The 19,984-nt window shown below is 34.9% G+C and overlaps 1 long non-coding RNA gene, 11 other non-coding genes and 4 pseudogenes across 48 annotated transcripts in view; all 16 read left to right on the top strand.

The window, feature by feature from the left end:
- LOC105079931 (uncharacterized) overlaps positions 1-19,984 on the top strand; it is a 175,443-nt gene that overhangs the window by 54,627 nt on the left and 100,832 nt on the right. For 33 of the 37 annotated variants that reach the window (XR_012507365.1, XR_012507362.1, XR_012507361.1 and 30 more), the window contains 13 exons: positions 1,057-1,141; positions 1,929-2,013; positions 2,914-2,989; positions 5,566-5,639; positions 6,154-6,224; positions 6,873-6,927; positions 7,649-7,713; positions 8,633-8,711; positions 10,578-10,663; positions 13,961-14,035; positions 15,820-15,890; positions 19,094-19,186; positions 19,750-19,827. This is a non-coding gene — a long non-coding RNA (uncharacterized LOC105079931). Of the gene's footprint in view, positions 1-1,056; positions 1,142-1,928; positions 2,014-2,913; positions 2,990-5,565; positions 5,640-6,153; positions 6,225-6,872; positions 6,928-7,648; positions 7,733-8,632; positions 8,712-10,577; positions 10,664-13,960; positions 14,036-15,819; positions 15,891-19,093; positions 19,187-19,749; positions 19,828-19,984 lie in introns of all 37 variants that reach the window. The other 4 variants (XR_012507354.1, XR_012507353.1, XR_012507359.1 and 1 more) reach the window with 4 other exon arrangements.
- Positions 1,066-1,137, top strand: LOC123612476 (small nucleolar RNA SNORD113/SNORD114 family). The gene has a single exon (XR_006719745.1). It is a non-coding gene; the product is annotated as a small nucleolar RNA SNORD113/SNORD114 family (small nucleolar RNA).
- LOC123612490 (small nucleolar RNA SNORD113/SNORD114 family) lies at positions 2,345-2,419 on the top strand. The gene has a single exon (XR_006719759.1). It is a non-coding gene; the product is annotated as a small nucleolar RNA SNORD113/SNORD114 family (small nucleolar RNA).
- LOC123612510 (small nucleolar RNA SNORD113/SNORD114 family) lies at positions 3,336-3,401 on the top strand (annotated as a pseudogene).
- LOC123612479 (small nucleolar RNA SNORD113/SNORD114 family) lies at positions 4,054-4,128 on the top strand. The gene has a single exon (XR_006719748.1). It is a non-coding gene; the product is annotated as a small nucleolar RNA SNORD113/SNORD114 family (small nucleolar RNA).
- On the top strand, positions 5,024-5,098 carry LOC123612477 (small nucleolar RNA SNORD113/SNORD114 family). The gene has a single exon (XR_006719746.1). It is a non-coding gene; the product is annotated as a small nucleolar RNA SNORD113/SNORD114 family (small nucleolar RNA).
- Positions 6,558-6,632, top strand: LOC123612478 (small nucleolar RNA SNORD113/SNORD114 family). The gene has a single exon (XR_006719747.1). It is a non-coding gene; the product is annotated as a small nucleolar RNA SNORD113/SNORD114 family (small nucleolar RNA).
- Positions 7,085-7,159, top strand: LOC123612506 (small nucleolar RNA SNORD113/SNORD114 family). Its single transcript, XR_006719769.1, has one exon. It is a non-coding gene; the product is annotated as a small nucleolar RNA SNORD113/SNORD114 family (small nucleolar RNA).
- LOC123612515 (small nucleolar RNA SNORD113/SNORD114 family) lies at positions 8,084-8,159 on the top strand (annotated as a pseudogene).
- Positions 9,038-9,111, top strand: LOC123612500 (small nucleolar RNA SNORD113/SNORD114 family). The gene has a single exon (XR_006719767.1). It is a non-coding gene; the product is annotated as a small nucleolar RNA SNORD113/SNORD114 family (small nucleolar RNA).
- On the top strand, positions 10,010-10,080 carry LOC123612458 (small nucleolar RNA SNORD113/SNORD114 family). Its single transcript, XR_006719727.1, has one exon. It is a non-coding gene; the product is annotated as a small nucleolar RNA SNORD113/SNORD114 family (small nucleolar RNA).
- Positions 15,454-15,527, top strand: LOC123612455 (small nucleolar RNA SNORD113/SNORD114 family). Its single transcript, XR_006719725.1, has one exon. It is a non-coding gene; the product is annotated as a small nucleolar RNA SNORD113/SNORD114 family (small nucleolar RNA).
- LOC123612508 (small nucleolar RNA SNORD113/SNORD114 family) lies at positions 16,390-16,461 on the top strand. Its single transcript, XR_006719771.1, has one exon. It is a non-coding gene; the product is annotated as a small nucleolar RNA SNORD113/SNORD114 family (small nucleolar RNA).
- Positions 17,364-17,434, top strand: LOC123612499 (small nucleolar RNA SNORD113/SNORD114 family). The gene has a single exon (XR_006719766.1). It is a non-coding gene; the product is annotated as a small nucleolar RNA SNORD113/SNORD114 family (small nucleolar RNA).
- LOC123612456 (small nucleolar RNA SNORD113/SNORD114 family) lies at positions 18,905-18,971 on the top strand (annotated as a pseudogene).
- LOC123612501 (small nucleolar RNA SNORD113/SNORD114 family) lies at positions 19,522-19,602 on the top strand (annotated as a pseudogene).

Here is a 19,984-nt window from a genome sequence, read left to right as displayed (position 1 = left end):
TCACAAATATTAATATTATAAACGAATAAAAGAATAAGTTAGTGTTTTAATTAGTTACTTGAAAGAAGGCAAAGCATGAACCAATGAGGACCACGTGTTTCTGAAACAAGGAACATGATTGCTCTCCAGATAAAGGAAACAGAGATAGGTTCTTAATTTTTGGAATGGTTAATGTATTTAGATAGGATTTCTCTTACCGGCTTGTTGGTGCAATTTCCTTAAAAAAATAGAAGAGAAAATGACTCCATGTATAACTATATACATACATACATACATAAAGATGGAAGAAGCATGGCTAATTGCTTGAGAATGTGTTCGAATCTAAGATTCAGATTAACCCAATTCTTTCCAAGCAAGATTCATTTAGAAAGAAGCTATAGCTCTTACCTGACTGGGTAGGGGGCAGATAAACAGATACGTGTAATAGTCATGTTCTTATTTTTTTGTCTAGTGTTGGTTTCAAAGATTTTCATTGTATTAATTAAATTTAATACTGGATTCAATCAGTCAATCAATCTGCCATTCAGAGTTTTAATATACAATAAGCACTAAGGTTTGTTCCTAATCATTTACTTGAACTCAACTAGAAAAAAATCTGAATATAGGCTGTCCTGTCTACCTACATATCTATCTACTATCTATCTATCTATCTATCTATCTATCTATCTATCTATCTATCTAATCTAATCTGTCTGTTAATATTTGCTTTGTACTCTACAGAATGGATGCACAATGATTTAATTAAGAACTGTTGAAAGTTATGTAAATAACAGTCAAAGTAATTGCTTCTGGTTTGGTGGTTTGTCATGGGTGTTAACTCCATTATTGAAGGGGAATAAATGACTACATATACAAATTAAATTCATAGAGGTCATGTGTGGACCAATTCAACACATCTGTGGTCAATTAAGGAGAAAAAGACCGTTTTATTTGTTTTGACAGTTAATTATTCAATTAATCAATCAATTAATTAATGTACAATGTGTTATTCAGTTTTAGTTTTCAGTCACAGTTGATTTAAAACTCCGTCTATAAAGATATGGTTTTCTTTATAAGGACCAATCCTGGACCAATGATGAAGACTGGTGGAGTATGAGTCATGGATGATGAATACTTGTCTGGAACTCTGAGGTCCAACCCGGTAAGAAATCTAGTCTATACCATCTGTTAGAAATTGTCCTATGGACAGATGTTGGGAATATTCAAGAATATACTGTTAGTTTTTGTTTATGGAATTTGATTCTATTATTGTAGGTGGATCAGTGAAAAATTAATCAATCAATATAGGTGATCCTTGAACAATGGTAACCCCATGTAGTCAAAAATCCTTGTACGCCTATCTCTGCCCAAAAAACAAAGGAACTGACAAATGACTCACCCAAGGACAGGAAGTTGATACCAGTTTGGATAGAATCAGGACACAAGCCCTGGTTCTTTTGATTCCACATGATGTGGTCTCTAATCGAACACAAACTTTTTTCCACACTTCGTTAATTTAAGGATCCTTAAAATGGAAATACAGGTACTATATTTATTGAAAAAAATTTGTGTATAAATGGACCCTTGTAGTTCAAACCCATGTTGTTTAGGGGTCTACTGTGTATGAATAAAGAGGGTGAAGCATTGCCCAATTATGAAAATATATTACTAGAAATGCTCTTCATGCATATTAAAAATGCCAACGTCCATTAAGAAGTAAATGCCTTAAAGGTATTACCTCTTTGGCTAAGGATGTTATGTACACTATAAATAATGGCCCATGCTTTTGTTTGGTCAATGTCTAGTTCAATGTTGTATGTTTTCTGAAGAAAAAGAGTAACAAAATTTAATACATACTAATATGACTAATAAAATGAAAGGAGGAAAGCAAGGATAAATGGAAAGAATATTTCAACCTTTTTATCATTTGTTCTGCTTTTCACCCTCAGAATGGATGTTCCCCATCGATTTAAGCATCTTCTAGAGTCATGTGCTCTCTGGTTGCCTCTGCGTGTTAGGAACATAGAGACCGGTGTGAGTAGACTCAAAATCTTCATCTTGATTTCAGTAGTTTTTAAAGGCTATTCACTGTATTGTTAAAGAATCTAGGAAGATCAACCCTGGCTCAGCGATAAATGTGACAATGCCATGAACATTATGTTGATTCATCAACATTTTCAAAATTAAGAATGATTAATGGAAGAGGTATAATCATTGTGGTAAATGATTCTATAGATAGCTATTAAGGAACTTAAAGATTGTGTTCTTAAGTGTTTGTGATTTGTAGTCATTTATTTAATTATCAGTGAAATGGATTAATCAATAAACAAGTGTAGAAATTAATTTAGAAGAAGAGAGCCAATTCTGGAGCAATGATGACAACTGGTGTCGTATGAGTCATGGATGATGAATTCTCCGTGTCTAGAATTCTGAGGTACAGCATTAAAAAGAAATCTAGCTTATTGCCTCTGTCAGAAATGATCCTAAAGACAGAGTTAGGACTTATTTAGTATGGATCTTGTTGGGGTCTTTGTGTTTATGGATTTTCATCCCATTATAATAAATAAACCAATAAATGAATCAATGTACAGTTGTACGTAAATAAAGATGAGTAGGGTGAGGCATCGTCCAATTAGGAAGAAATGTAGTAAGGCAAGAGATAATACTAATCAATACTGAAACACTGAGTCAGTTAAGAAATAACTGGTTAAGGGGTGTTCTAGCTAAGCCTGTTATAGGTAATATAAGTAATGGCCAATATTCTTGTTCTGGCTTAGTACAAAGTCCAATTTTGTTTGTTTTCTTAGGAAAAAGTTGTATATTACTCCCAATTAATATGTGAGATAATTCTGAATAATGAAGTGTAGATTCACAAGAATCAAGAGGGAAAATATCTCAATCGCATTATCATCTGCTCTGCTTTTTGTTTTTTAGAATGGGCCCAATCAATCTGATTTAAGCATATGCTTTGGTCAGCAATCTCTGAAATTTCCTATACATGGAAACCAATGTAAGTAATAGTCAATGTTCTCATCTTACTTTGGGTGTTTTTTTTAGGGTACTCTGAAATATTCAAAAAATATTCAATATAAGAAAAATACTAACCATGGTTCAGAGATTAAATTGAAAATGCATGAAACATTATGTTGATTAATCTATGTTTGGAATAGTGAGGGTGATTAATGAAAGACGTGTATTCAATTAGGCAATTGTTCTAAAGACAAATGGTAAAGAAACCAAAGGCTCCTGTCTTTGTTCTTTTGTGATTCAGAGATATTTATTTAATTACTATTAGTAAATTGATGAATTAATCACTAAACAGAAGTAGGTGGGATGAGGAAAAAATGGCCCAAACCTGGACCAGTGATGCCTACTGGTGGCGTATATGATGAATACTATGTGTGTGGAAGCCTGAGGTCCAGCACATAACAAAATCCAGTCTGTTTCCTCCCTTGTAAATCATCCTATGGCTTGATGTTAAGAATATATAAAGATATTGTTCTTCTAATTTGGGATTCATGAATTTCTATATTTTCCAAATAAATGGATTAATGATAGAACCAATAAATGAAATATAACTAAATAAAAAGGTGAATGAAACCTTATTTACTATGAGTATATGTGGTGAAGCAAGAAACACTATTAATATAAATGGAAGAAACTGATGCATCTTGTGAAATAAATGGACCAGTGTAGTTATCTCTTTTTCTAAAGATTGTATCTTTATATTTATATTTATGCTTATATGTGTATAAATTGTGAAAAATAATAAATATCTTTGTGACTGAGTAAATGAAATGAGAAAAACAAGGACCAATTTAGAGAAGGTCTCAATTTTTCCTGTCATCTCTGCTCTGTACTTCTCAGAATGGATGCACAGTAGTGGATTTAAGCATCTTGCCTGGTCACGTGATCGATGTGACTAATAATACAGTGAGCAAATTCATGTCTTTGAGAGCTTTTTCTCTCTCTCAGATATTCACTGTATTGTTAAAAGTATGAAATGTAATTAATATTAGTAATAAGAATTAATCAATGCACTTACGCAGATGAGAAGAAAAAGAGGCCTATATATGGACCAGTGATGATGACTGATGGCATATGAGTCATAGATGATGAATACTATGTGTCTGAAACTCTGAGGTCCCATAAAAAAGGAAATATAATCTATTGCCTCCAGTTGATCTGATGTTATAGACAAATATTAGGAAAGTAAAAGGACAGCTTTCTTGGTTTGTCTTTCTGAATTTTGACTTTACTGTTAAAAATGGCTTAAAGAAATAATGTATAAGTATAAACAAGTTAAGAAGAAGACTCTTCATAAATGTGGTGAGACAATAAAAACTGTTAACATTGATTAAAACATACTGAAGCTCATTAAGAGCTGTAAATGGTTCAAATGTCTAACTTCTGTGGCTGAGAATGATACAGACCATGAGCAACGGTCAAAGTTCTTACTCTATGGTAGTGTCAGGTTTGATGTTGTTAATTTTTTTAGAGAATAATAATAAATATAACTCAAATTTACTATGTTCTCAATGACTGACTAAATGAAGGTGGAGTGTGGGTCAATACAGAGTCTCTCAATGTTGTGATTCTCTGTCCTGCTTTGTATGCCCCAGAATGGCTATGCCTGAACCTGTGCAAGCATTTGACTATGATCAGGGGCGCCTGCGTGTGAGAGCATGCAGACCAATGGGAGTGAGAGAGTCCTCTCTTGGTGTAGGTGGTTTGTAGAGTAAATTCAGTGGAATATTAAAAATTGTTAAAATATGTTCAAAGAAGGCCAAACAGGGATCAATGATAAATATGGAATTGACATGAAAAATGTTGTTGATGAATCAGTATTTGCCGTGATGAGGGCGATTATTGAAATAAGTATATTCAATGAGGCAAAAGATTCTGTAGGCAAAAGTAAAGGATACATAGGGATCTTGTCCTTGAGTTTTTGATTCACAGATAATTTATTTCGTTATTATTAATGAATTAATACGTTAATCAGTAAACAAATGTGGTTGAGAATAAAGAGGAAGAGGCTGAACCTTGGACCGATGATGATGACTGATGGCATATGAGTCATATACGATGAATACTATGTGTCTGAAACTCTGAGGTCCAGCAAAAGAATTCTAGTCCATTCACTCTGTTGGAAGTGTTCTGATAGACAGATGTCAGGAAAGCATAAGGATCTTGTTTTACTCTTTGTGGCTTATGAATTTTTAAAAATATTATTATAAAAATGTTAGTGGCAGAATAAATAAATCTATAAATGAGTAAAAATAGGAGGGCTATGTATTGTTCATTGATTAAATAAGTAGTAAAGCGAATATATTTGTTAGAATGGATAATTAAGAGATCAATGCATTATACATTTTCAAGTAAGGATGATATAGACAGTGGTAAGTAATAGCTATTGATCTGAGTCTGTTGCAAGGTTGATGTTTGATTTATTAAGGGAAAAAACAAATAAATATTACCTTAAGTTAATAAATACCTAAATGATTATATCTATGAATGGTGGAAAGTATGGATCATGGATAGAATGTCTCAAACTTTTTATCACCTTCTCTGCTTTGTATGATTCAGAATTGATGCCTCAGCTGATTTCAGCATCCACCATGATCAAGATTGTCATGTTACTTCTGTCAGAAAGGGGCCAAGTGAGTAACGGTCAAGGTTTTCCTCTTAGAGTGGGTCATTTGTTTGAAGGCATTCATTGAGGATTATTAAAAAGTATTAAACATAATATAAAGTTAACTATGGCCCAATGATAAATATGATATGAAACCCTATTAATAAACAAAATACAAGTAAATAAAAATGAGGAAGAAGCCTTTTCCACCTATGAATATACGCGGTGAGGCAAGAAATACTATTACTATAAACTGAAGAAGCTGATAACATATGAAGAAATGAATGGACCAATGGTGTTATCTCTTTTTCTAAGGATCATATAGGCACTGACACTGAAAAGTAATACTGAGGTTTATTAGCCTTGGTCTGTCTCAAGTAGAGGATGTTAATTTTGTGATATATTTTTGTATCGTATATATATATGCTCTGAAAAATTAACAAATATCTGAATAAATGGAAAAATGAAATGACAAAAACAAAGACAAATGGGAAAAGAAAGATTTAAATGTTTAGTTATCTTCTTTGTTTTGTACTTTTCAGAATTGACACATTCAAGCTGATTGAAGCATTTTCCTTGGACTCCTCTGTGTGTTTAGAGCACATAGATGAATGTGAGTAAAGGTTAAAGTTCTTGTAGTTAAGAAGGTTTTTTTTTAAGGGTACTCACTGCACCTGTTAAATTTGTAAAATATGATCTAAAACACCGACCATGGAAAATGGTAAATAAAGGATGTGAAGAATTATATTTACTAATGTATATATGAAATATTGATGATAATTAGTGACAGAGGTGTACTTGATCCTATGGACAGATGCAGAGAATACTCATTGCTCTTATTTTTGAGTTTTTGTGAATCATAGAGTTTTAAAGATGAAGATGATTGAATTAAGGAATGTATTAATGAAGTAATATGCATGCAAATGAAGAAAAAGAGGCTCAGATATGGACCAATGATGACCGTTGGTGGAGTATGAGTCATGGACGATGACTACTTTGTGTCTGAAACTCTGAGGTCCAATAAGAAAAGAAACACAGTCTGTTGCCTCTGTCTGAAGTGGTCCTATGGACAGATTTTCTGGTCCTCCTTCTAAGGATCATATCATTATATTTATATTTATGCTCATATATGTATATAAATTATTAAAAATAATGAATACTTTTATGACTGAGGAAACAAAAATGTAGCAAACAAGGACCCATGTAGAAAAAAATCTCAAATTTTTTTTTTTAATCATCTGCTCTGCCCTGGACGCCTCAGAATGGACACACGCTAGTGGACTGAACATCTCCAGTCACGTGCTCTATAGACCAATGTGAGTAATACAATGAGCAAATTCATGTCTTTAAGAGCTTTTTTTCACTCAAGTATTCATTGTGTTGTCAAAGTGTGAAATATAATTAATATCAGTCAGTTAATGAATTAATCAGTGGACTCATGCAGATGGAAATGGAGGAAAAGAGGCCTATAGACGGCCCAGTGACGATGACTGATGGTATATGAGGCATGGACGATGAATACTGTGTGTCTGAAACTCTGAGGTCCAATAAAAAGGAAATATAGTGTGTCACTTCTAATTGATCTGATGTTATAGGCAAATATTAGAAAAGTAATAAAACAATTTTCTTGGTTTGTCTTTATTAATTTTGATTTCACTGTTAAAAAATGGCTCAAAGAAATAATCAACGTACAAGTGTAAATAAGATGAAGAGGGTGAAGCGTGTTCGCTCTTCATAAATGTGGTGAGACAATAAAAACTGACGTTGATTGAAAATACTGAGGTAAATTAAAAAATGTAAATGGTTCAAATGTCTGACCTCGCTGACTGAGAATGATATAAACCAGGAATAACAGTCAACGTTCTTATTTTGTGGTAGTGTCGGGGGGATATTGTTTGATTTGTAAAGAAAAAAATTAATAAATATGACCCCAACGTACTGTCTTCCTAAGTGACTGACTACATGAAAGGTGACATGCACGTGGTAGTCGAGTGGCTCTCAATCTTGTTGTCACCTGCTCTGTTTTGTGTTCCTCAGAACGGACGCGTCTGAACTGGTTACGTGTTTGACCGCGGTCAGGAGCGACACTGGTTGTCCTGTGTGTAAGTACACGTGGACCATGTAAGTAATTGTCAAATCCTTCCCTTGGTTTGGGTTAAGAGTATTCACTGTAATAATAAAAAATGACATTAAATATATGGAAAGAAGGCTAGTCATGCTCTATGCAGAAATATATAATTGACATGAAGTGCTATGTTGATTAATAGGTATTTGCATCAATGAAGATGATTTAAATGAAAGAGTATATTCAATGAGTCTAATGATTCTATAGATAGATATTAGGGGTATTAAGGATCTTGTTCTTGAGTATTTGTGACTCACAGATACTTATTTTATTATTATTATTGTTAGTGAATTGATAAATTGATCAGTAAATAAATATAGATGAGAATGAAGGAAGCGCCCCAACCCTAGAGCGATGGTGACTACTGGTGGCCTGTGAGTCACATACAGTGAATACTTGTGTGTCTGGCGCTCTGAGGTCCAGCACAGGGAACGCTAGCCCATTCCCTTTGTTTAAAGTGGTTCTGTAGACAGATGTCAGGAATGTAGAAGGATCTTGTTCTTGGTATTTATGTTCATGAGTTTTACAATCTTAACTAAAAGAATAAATGGCAGAATAAATAAAACAATCGTGTAAGTAAAGATGTAGAGACTGAACTATTGTTTATTCTTAAAATGTATAGCAAAGAAAATAATACTAAGACAAATTGAAATCGATCTTAAATGGAGCAGGTGTGTTATTACATCTTTGACTAAGGGTGATACAGAGAATGATAAGTAATAGTTTCTGCTCTGAGTCCTTACAACTTTGATGCTTAATGTGTTAAGAAGAAAAATATATAAATATTACTATTAATCAGTAAATACCAGGACTATGTCTATAGAAGGGTGGAAACAATGAATCAATGGAGAGAATGTCTTAATCTTTTTATCATCTTCTCTCTTGATTCTGTGCAGAGTGGATCCTCCAAGCTGATTTCCGCATCTGCTGTGATGAAGGTCGTCATGTTGCCTTTATGTCATGAACGCGACAATGGTGAGTAATGGCAAAATTCTTGTCTTTGTTTGAGACATTTGTTTAAGGGTTTCACAGTATTATTAAAAAGTAATAAATAGGGTAAAAATATGTCTAAATATAGAAATAATATGAAGTATGAGCTTGATTAATTGATAATGAAATATGTTGATTAATCAACACTGAAGTTCATTAATCACCGAGGTGAAGTCTACAAAGGAAATGACTATAGCATTTCAAGATATTCAAATATCTTGTTGTTGTGTGTTTATTATATTATTATTAATGAGTTAATTTGATTTATTTGGTACAGATGTAGAAATGAATGAAGAAAAAGGGGCTCAAACTAGACCAATGGTGACAACTGGTGGCATTGAGTTGTGAACAATGGACACTATGTGTCTGAAACTGTGAGGTCTAAGACAGAACATAACTAGTTGAATCTCTCTGTTGGAAGTGATCCTGTAGACAGATGTCAGAAATACACAAAACTCATATTCTTATTTTGAGTCCATAGATTTAGGTTTATTATTACTAATGGATCAATGATAGAATAAAAGTAATTATATAAAGAATAATGTTAAGCATTTTCCAACTATGAACATATGTGGTGAGACAAGAAATATTACTAATAAAAATGAACTAAGACATTGATGCCTCCTATGGAATAAATGAATCAAGGGTGTTACCTCTTTGGCTAAGAATCATTTAGACTCTGATAAACAAGAGTCAGTTTTATTTACTAGGTCAGTTTCAGGTTTGAGATTGTTGTCTTTTCTGAGAGAAATCAACTATGCCATGAAAAATGTATGAGTGCCTAAATGACTGAGTAAATGACAGCTAGAAAGCAGGGATCAATGGTAATAAGGTCTCAATTATCTTCATCATCTGCTCTGCTCTGTACACCTCAGAATGGACACATCTGAGCTGATTTAAGCTTCTTCCATGGGTACAAGCTCTATGGTTGCACCTGTGTGTGTTAGAAGCGTAGAGACCAATGTGAGTAATAGTCAAAATTCTTGTCTGATTCTAGTGATTTTTTGAAAAAGAATACTCACTGTACCATTGTAAAGTGTGAAATATAATCAGATAGCCCGTGATTATATAACTATGGGATTGAGTGTGTTGATAAGTTCTATATAGGACAAAAAAGGATAATTAAGGAGAAAGATATATTGATCTGAGAATGATCATATATGCAGATTAGGTATATCAAAGCTCTTGGATTTTTGTGAATAATAGGGTTAAAAATATTATTATTGAATTAATGAATGAATTAATAGACAATGTAGAAATAATTGAAGATAAGGAGGGACGACAGGATCGATGATGACTGCTGGTGGCCCATGAACTGGATAGATAAATATGTATCTGCAACTCAGAGGTTCAGAACGGAAGAAATCTTGGTCGTTGTCCTGTGTGAAGTGTTCTATAGACAGATGTCATGAGTATATAAGAATCACATTTTTGGTTTACATTCATGCATTCTCTAGTTTTATAATTGGGGCAATGATATAATCAATAAACAAATACACAAATAAATAAAAATGAAGGTCATGAAGCAAGTCCAATTGTAAAAATGTGTAGGAGGACAAGAAATACCATTTATGTATATTAAAAATACACCAATCTATCAGGAAACAAGTGGTGCAAGGGTGTTACCTCTGGCTAAGGATTTTATAGGCGGTGTCAGTTAACAGGCAGTGTTCATATTCTGTGCCAGTGGCAGGGTTGTTATTGTGTGTTTACTTGGGAGAAGTTAAATAAACATTTTCCCAAATAGCTAATTCTCTAAATGACTGACTAAATCAAAGGTGGAACACAAGGACCAGTGGAGATTAGGTCTCAACCTTTTTAAAATCATCTGTTCTGCTCTGTACTCCTCAGAATGGACCCATGCAAGCTAACTGAAGAATTCTTCCATGGTCACAAGTTCTATGGTTGCATCTGTGCCTTAAAGCATGGAGACCAACGTAAGTAATAGTCAAAGTTCTTGCCTCAGTTTGGGTGGTTTATTTAAGGGTATTTACTGTATTATTGAAAAATGTGAAGTATAATCAATGAATACCAACCATGGCCCCCAGATGCCATTAACACGAAGCATTATGTTTGTCAATCCCAACAGAATCACTGAGGTCAATTAATGAAAGCGGTGGATTGCTGAGGGAAATAATTCTATAGACTCATGTTAGGGATTAATCCATGGCAACCTTGGACTAAAGATAAAATAGGTAAAATGTTAAAATGAAGCAATTATGTTAACCAATCCATACATTCAACACCAGGTCGATTAACAAGAGAGAGCTAGAAAAGGCTTCTGCATACAGGTGTTAGCGATATTGAAACTACTTTACAATTTCATCAGTATATATTATTAGTGAATTAATGATTATCTCTAAACAAAATTATAATTCAAAAAGGGGGAAGTCTGGTGTAATATTTAGGACTGGTGGTGTATGAATTAAGGATGAGTAATGCTTATCTGGAACCTACTCTGAGGTCCAAAGCAAAAAGAAATCTAGTCTATTCTTTTGATATAAATGATCTTATAAAGAGTTGTGAAGGATATTCGAGGAACTCATTTTTGGGCTTTTGAGTGTCATATATATTAATCGCTTATTAAAAGTTAATCAATATAATAATAACTAAACAAATGTATGAATAAATGAAGGAAAATTAGGGCCAAATCTGGAATAACTATAGCATGTGTGATGGAACAAACATTGTCACCAATCTGTTTCTGAGGAACTGGAGTCCATTGAAAATATAGAGAGGCTTTTACACTGTAGCATAAGGGACATAGGGGGAGCCGAATGTTGTTGTTGATGTTTGTGTTTTCTGTTATCTTTGGGCTGCAGGCATTTTTTAAAATTAATTAAGAAACGCGGGTGGGGGGAATTTTCACATAATTTAATCAGCTAACTGCATTAAAGCGGGCTGAGCATGAACCAGTGACAACAATGTGTCACATGACAAGTAAGACAGAAAGAGAAAGAAAAATACCATATGGTATCACTTATATGTGGAGTCTAAAAAAATAACATACATGAACTTATTTACAAAACAGAAACAGACTCACAGACAGAAAACAAACTCATGGTTACCAGGGGGCCAGGGTGGGGCTGGTATAGAGGGATACATTGGGAGTTCAGGATTTTGCAAATACTAACTACTATATAAAATAAACAATGAACTATATTTATATCTTGTAATAACCTATGATGAAAAAGAATATGAAAAGGAATATATATATATATATATCACTAAAACACTATACTGTACACCAGAAATTAGCACAATGTTGTAAACCAACTATATTTCAATAAAAAAAGAAAGAACAACAGGGAAGGTAAAAAGAAGAAAACAGATGTGTCATATGACGCGTCGTGATCAAGCCATTGGCTTCACAGTTCCATTGGTAAGAATCATTCCACAATGTATATGTCAATCAAATCTTCATATCGTGTACCTTTAAATACTTACAACTGCATTTCTCAATTATTCCTGAATAAAGTTGGAAAAAAGCATATATTTCCCTGACACTTGGGATAGTGAGGGTCTGGACACAGTTACTTTTAATCAGTGTTCCTATCTTGAGTTTGTATAGAAAGATACTGGTTATAACTTTATAAGTTAATCACTTAATAAGATAAAAACGGGACAAGCACCTGGCCAGTGATGAGGATGTGGTGAAGCCTGATTCATTGGTTCTCTGCCCATTGTGTCCCTCTTGAGAAAAAACTCTAGCTCTGGCTAGTTTGATTACGGGGGGTTAGACAGACCTATGCAATAGCCCTTGTCTTCTGGGTTTCTGGGAAGTTTAACAGTTTTTGTTTTGTTTAAAGTACGAATGGTTTGTCAAATTATTTCATAAATTAACAAATAGATGAAGGAAAATTAAAGCTATTGATATGTAGGTACAGATGTAAATAAATTCAGAGGAGACCAAATGTAGGTAATAGGAAGAAGAAATGGTATATAGCAAGTTTTAGAAAGTAATCGTTTTCAGCACACTGTTCAAGTTTGAGGAGTTTACACTTTGCTTCACCGCTACTTAGCATGCCGTCTTAGGGTTGCCCCACAGATGATAAACATTTCTCTGTGGCAAAGATCCACACTATTAATTCAGTGAAGCAACCCACCGGAAAATGTAAGATATTTAGTGTTTGGCTATGGAGTGGAGTGGATGGTGGGCCCATGGTTTTTCTTTCTTCTATTTTTAAAGAACGTAGACGTTAGGTGAACAGGATTTAGGCAGGGACCCATGACGTGAAAGGAACGCATTCTGAATGTGTGCTGTAATGAATTCATATCTGCATCACTGAAGTTCACTTCAGAAGGAGAGTTGGTATATTCCAGCCGTGGGAATGAGTCTATAGCTAGATTTCAGTAATTTTCAAGAACCTAATTATGGGGCTTAAGTGGATCCTGGAGACTCACTGCTTTATTCTAAGGGAATAAATCAAAGAATTAATGAGATAGATGATAGATAGACAGACAGATAGATAGATAAATAGATGATGGATAGATAAGAGAGTAAAGCGGGATTAATTAAAACATTCTAGTTCTTGTAACTCTGAAGCACCAATACGTACAGGGTGTCACCTCTCTGGGTTAGGTTAACACAGAGTGCTCTCCAACTTGAGTATCAGACTCACCTGGAGGGCTTGTTAAACTACAAATTCCTGGGCCCACTCTCAGCATTTCTGATTTAGTCAGATTGATGTGGGATCTGCTGATCTGCATTTTGGATACATTTCCAAGTTCTAATGCTGCGTATTAAGAAACAGCATTTTGAGAACCAGTGATATAGTCAAATATATGTAACAATATTGATTTTTGTTCTGTGTGAGTGGTTTGTTTGTCAGTGGTGAGCTCCAAGTTGCTTATTTTTTTTTAAAACAAATAACAAATACATTAATTAATAAATATCTTAGAGTCTAAGTCAATGAAAGGGGCAAAGCATGGTTCAATGGAGAAAATGTCTTATTCTTTTCACATCGTCTTTATATTCTTCAAAATGCATGCACCTGAGCTGATTTAAACATTCCAAGAAGACTGAGATTCCTAGGTTGCCTCTGTGTTTAGGCATATCTGTTGAAATTGAGTAGATAATGAGCAGAATCAGATAAGGAGAGGCCTGTACTAATGATGAAGAACCAAAGTTTATGATACATTTGTTTACGATTAACGTGATCACTTGGGATGATTTTAAAAACAGGGTGAGTCCATGTCACTCATTGGTATAGCTCTTTAAATTTCTGTTTTAGGTTTTCCCTAAACATTCCTTAACTGAGAAAGATGTAAACTATTTTCATTGTGAGGAGGGAGCACACACAGGAGATGTAAGTACTAGTTAGTGTTTTAATTGTGATGATGGGTTTATATTGTATGTAGAAATAATGTACAAATTATATGAAGAAAAGCCAACCATGGACCAATGATGGAAATGGAATGCATTCTGAACTATAATTTATGATCAAAACATCTACGATCCACTGAGGTCCATTATTTAAAAAAATGGTTTACACCTGCTCTTAGCTTGGTATGGGTGGCTTGTTTCAGAATGTTCATTGTTTTGTTAAGTACAATCTAAGCAAAGTTAGCCATGGCCCACTATGGGATTCACATGTGACGTGCGTTCCTTAATGAATATGTGACACTATGATTGATTAATGACAGTACAGTTGCTGAGGGAAAGTACTCTATTTGCACATGTTAGAGATACTTGAGTTTCTTGTTTTTGAGTTTTTGTGATTAATTTAAATTTATTTTATTATTATTAGTCAATTAAAAAACTGAAAATCAGCAAGTGTGCAAATGAGTGAGGAAGAAGAGGGCAAATCCTGGAACAATACGGGACAGCTGGTGGGGTATGCATCCTGGGTGATGGATAAGACGTGTCTGGCTCTGAGGTGTTACACAGAAAGAGACCTAGTCTGCTGTCTCTGTTGGAAGTGATCCTCTAAACAGCATAGGAGTGCACAGAGATGTTGTTCTGGGTCTTTTGTGGTTCATGAATTTTGATGGCATTAGTACAAAAAAATTATACAATTATTGAAGTAAATAAAGATGAAAATGGTGAAGTATTGTCCAATTATGTGAGATGAGACAAGAAATCCTATTAATTTAGTTTGGAAATACAAGTGTCCGTTAAGAAATAATTGGATCAAAGGTATCCCGTCTTTGGCTGACTATCATAGGCAAAGATAATAAATAGTCAGTGTTACTGCTCTGGATCAGAGGAGCATTCCATGTTGCCTGTTTTAGATGAGACAAATAATTATTAACATCAATTAGTAAATATTTTAATGACTAAGAAAATGAAGGTGGAAGCTTGTTAGCGCAGGTAATGTCTCGATCTTTTTATCATCTGCTGTGCTTTGTACTCCTTGCGGTGGCTGCTTACGGCTGATCGAGGTTCTGCTGTGATCCTCTTGGTTAGAAGGTTTCTGGTTACATCTGTACATGGGGACCCATGTGAGTCACAGTTTAATTTCTTGTGTCGAGGCACCTAAGGGTATTCGCTGTTTAAAGATTTATGAAATACAGTGACGTAAGGCCAACCCTAGCCTAATAATGAATAATAACTATGGCTGGTGTTGGTGTGAAGCATGCTGTTGATTAATTGACTTATTAAACATTGAGATCAAATAGAGAAGGAGATGTAGTCTCTGTGAGAAAGAGATCTATATTCATATGAATTAATTTTGTTATTAGTTTGAGTTATTAGAAAATATATGAAGAAAAAGAGGGCAAAACAAGGGCTGATGATGAAGACTGGTGTGTATGAGTCACAAACAGTGAATAATAGGTGGCCGAAACTCTCAGGTCCGACACAAAATCTAGCAAATTCACCCTGTTGGAAGCGTTCCTGGAGACATTTTTCAGGAATATACAAGAATCTTTTTCTTGGACTGGTGGCTATAGATTTTTTTTTTACTTTTGTTGTAAAAGAACCAATAACAGAGTAGGGTTGACATTTGATTTATTAAGAGAAAAATAAATAAATGTTACTATTTAATAAATACTTAAATTACTGCATATATGAATGATAGAACGTATGGCTTACTGGCAAGAATGTGTCAGTCCTTTTATTACCTTCTCTGCTTTGTACACTTCTGAATAGATGCTGGAGCTGATTTCAGGTTCTGCCATCGTCAGAATTGTCCTATTACTTCCGTCAGGAAGGAGACTAAGGTGGGTGGCGGTCAAATCCCTTGTCTCGGTTTGGGTCTTCATGTAGGACTAGGCGTGGGATCAGCATCAGTAGTGGCAGTGGCACTTCTTAGGGAAGGAGGTAGTCAAGTTCATTTACTTACTTACTTTTTAAGTAAAGGCACTGGGGAATGAACTCAGGACCTGGTGCGTGCTAGGCAGGCACTCTACCACCGAGCTATCCCCTCCTCCAAGAGTAGACGTGGTATTATTAAAAACTATTAATTTAATCAAAAGTTAACCATTGTCCAATATAATTATGATGTGAACATTGATCAGTCAACAATGTGTAACACTGAGGCTGAATAACAGAAGAGCTACAGTCCACGTGGGAAACGGTTGTACAGACAGGATGTAGGGATAGTCAAGGATCTTGCTCTTGGGTAGTTTTGTGAATCATGTAATTATTTTATTATTATCAAGAATTAATAATTTAATCTATGCAAATACAGACAGGAATGAAGAAAATGAGACTCAAACATGGGCCAGTGATGACAACTGGTGACATGTGTCTTGGATGATGAAAATAAATGTCTGAAACTCTGAGATCCAACACACAACATAATTAGTTCAATCCTTCTTTTGGAAATGATCGTAGAGACAAATGTCAAAAATACACAAAGGTCATGGTCTTATTTTGGATTCATAGATTTAAATTTATTATTATTAATGGATCATAGCTAGAACCATTAAAGAGAGATAAGTAAAGGAGAAAATGAAGCATTTTCCAATGATGAACATATGTGGTAAGGCAAGATAAATTATTAATAAAATTGAAAATATTCATGCTCATTAAGCAATACATGAATAAGCATATTGCCTTTTTGCTTAAAGCATCATATAGACAATGACAAGTAGAGTCAGCATTATTTTTCTGGGTCTGTCTCAAGTTTAAGGTTTTTTTTCTGTTAAGATAAAAATCATTGTACTATATGAAAATTAATGAAAGATTAAATGAGTAAATGAAATGTGGAAAACAAGGATGAATGCAGATAAAACCTGATTTTTAAAATCATCTTTTCTGCTTTGTACTCCTTAAATTGAATGCACTCAAGCTGATTTAAGGATTCATCCATGGTTGTTAGTTCTCTGGTTGCAGTCATGTGGTAGGATCATGGAGACCATGTGAGTAATGGTCAACGTTTGGTCTTAGTTTTAATGTTTTCTTTAAGGGTATTGACTATATTATTGTAAACTGTGAAATGTTATCAGTGAAAACCAAATAGCCTGCAATGAAATATGGGATTAATAGAAGCATTATAGGATTAATTGATATAATGAAGGTTGAGAAGAATTACTGAAAGAGGTATTGACATGAGAATGATTCCAAAAATCTATTAGAGACTTCTAATCTCTTTGGTGGTTTCAACAAATAATTGTTTTTAAAATTATAACTACTGAATTGTGAACTGACCAATACATGATGTAGAAATATAAGCCAATGAGGAATGATAATGGATCAGTGTTGATACTGGTGGCTTATGAGTCATATACAACGAATACATGTCTGGAACTCTGAGGTACAATGCGAATGGAGTCTAGTCCATTGTCCCCAGTTGAAGTGATCCTGTAGGCAGAGGTCAGGAACAAAGATCTTGGTTTTGGTCATTAACCATGCACTTTTTCTATTTTTATAATTGGATCAATGAAATAATCAATATTTAAATGTGTAAATTAAATAGAAGAGGAATATAAGCCTTGTCCAATTATAAAAAATTAAATGAGTAGCCAAAAATTGCTATAATATGTTAACACATTGATGTATGTTGAAAAGACTGATATCCATTAGGAGAGAAGTGGTGTAACGATGTCACCTCTTTGGCTCAGAAAGATATAGGAAGTGATCATTGTTACTGACTGAATCAGTCACAACTTAGACATTTGATTTATTAAAGGAAAAAGAAACAAATATTACCGTAACTTAAAAAATCCTTAAGCTTTTTATGGAAATGAATAGTGGACTGTGTGGATCAATGGAAAGACTCTCGCAAGATTTTTTTTTTATCACCTTGTCTGCTTGTTATTCATCAGAATGTTTGTTCCAGCAACTTCAGCTTCTGCCGTGGTCAAGACTTATACGCTGCCTCTGTGGCAGGAAAAAAACCGAGGGGAACAATGGTGATGGTTGTTGTCTTGGTTTGGGCGATTTGTTGAGTGTACTCATGGTATTATAAAAACTATTAAATGAATCAAAAAGTTATTCATAATAAATGTGATAAGAATCATTATTTGGATTAATTGATCATGTTCAGAATTGAGGTAGATCAATGGAAGAGAAAGAGTCTTAATGGGAAACAATTTTGCAAACTGATGTTAGGGCTATTCAAGAATTTTATTCTTGACATATTTTGCAAATGATGTATTATGTTCATTATCACCAATTAACTAAAGTTCTAATCAATACAAATGTAGAAATGAATGGAAAAAGATTCAATCATAGACGAATGAAGAGGCCTCAACGATGAAAACATGTCTGAAATCCGAGGTCTAATACAGAACATAAGTGGTCTATTCACTCTGTTAAATTATTTCTAAAGAGAGATGTCATGAATATAAAAGGATCATGTTCTTTCATTCATTTCATAGATTTCTTATTAATGGATTTATGATGAAACCATTAATCAAATATAAATAGATATATTAAGGAGAAAAGGGTGAAGCATTGTGCAAAAAAGGGGAACATATTTGGTGAGGGAAATGATATTGTTAATACAAATTGAAAAATCTGATGCTCATTAAATAAATGGAGGAAGGTAACCTCATTGAACAAGGTTATACAGATATGCCTATGTAAGAGGCAGTTGAACTATTCTGCCTCAGATTAAAGATTGAGTTTCTTACTTTAATAAGAGAGAGACAAATGCTGAAGGGAAAAATAAACACCTAAATACTGAGTAAAGAAAATGCAGAAAAAGAAGATGAGGGGCGATTAGGTCTCAGTTTTCTTAAAAGCTTCTGAAACTGTCTCCTCAAAATGAAGACCCTAGAGATGGTTTAGCATCTGACCACTGGTGACGTGTGCGTTGTGTACGGTGAATACATGACTGGAAGTCTGAGGTCCAACAGAGCATGAACCCAGGCCATTCTACGTGCGAGAAGGCATCTTGCAGACAGATGTCGGGCATGAAAGAGAGGCTAATTTTTGGTCTTGGTTTAACCTTTTTGTCATCTGCTTGGCTTCCTAGCCCCCAGAATGGCCACACTGGACCTGAATGAAGGAGTCCTCCTGGATCAGCAGCCTAGGGCTGCGCCTGCAGTTGAGGAGACAGCAGACCCGTGTGAGCACAGTCAGTCCTCTGATCTTGGTCTGGGTGGGGCGCCCAGGGACATGGACTCCATCTCCAAAGTGCTTGGAGTGTAATGCAAGAAGGCCACTTTTATGCTATTGACAATAAGGAGACAAAAAGGAAGCATTGTCTGGATTACAGCCCAAGGGAGACAGGGACCAGAGATTTGAAATATATATGATGGGGGAACGGTCCCAGAGACATTTGGGGATCCCAGTGCCTTCTTGGGGTTGGTGAATCATTGAGTTATCCATTCTAGTGAGTGAATCTATTAATTAATTGATCAGTTCAGCATATGGGACGAGTGAGGAGACCGTGGTCTTTCCTGGATCGATGATGATCCCTACCGGCGTATGAGTCATCGATGACGAATAATACGTGTCTGTGTCTGGAACGCTGAGGTCCAGTCCGAAAGACACGTCTCCTTTCTCTTCATGCCTTTTCGTTCTTTCCTGCCATGGAACGAATGAAAGACTCCATCACCAAACACTATGCATCCATGGAGAGAGAAAGTCTCAATCTTTCTGTCCCCTTGTCTGTTTGGTACTTTGCAGAATCACAGCTGAAGGTGATGTCGTCCTCCACTGTGATCAAGGTTCTAAGGGTCCTGGGGTCAGAGGTCGGAGACCAAGGTGAGGAGGGGTGCAAGGGCCTGTCTTGGTTGGGGTGGTTTGTTCGAGGGTTTCCATAGTGTTTTTCCCAATGAGGAGTACAATCCAAGGGTGCTTCTGCCCCACTGATGAGTGTGCTGGGAAACCTTATGCTGAGAAGGAGGTGCCAGAGAACATG

The sequence above is a fragment of the Camelus bactrianus genome, chromosome 6, assembly GCF_048773025.1.
Source record: "Camelus bactrianus isolate YW-2024 breed Bactrian camel chromosome 6, ASM4877302v1, whole genome shotgun sequence".
Taxonomy (NCBI): Eukaryota; Metazoa; Chordata; class Mammalia; order Artiodactyla; family Camelidae; genus Camelus; species Camelus bactrianus.
This window is presented reverse-complemented; position numbering and strand designations above follow the sequence as displayed.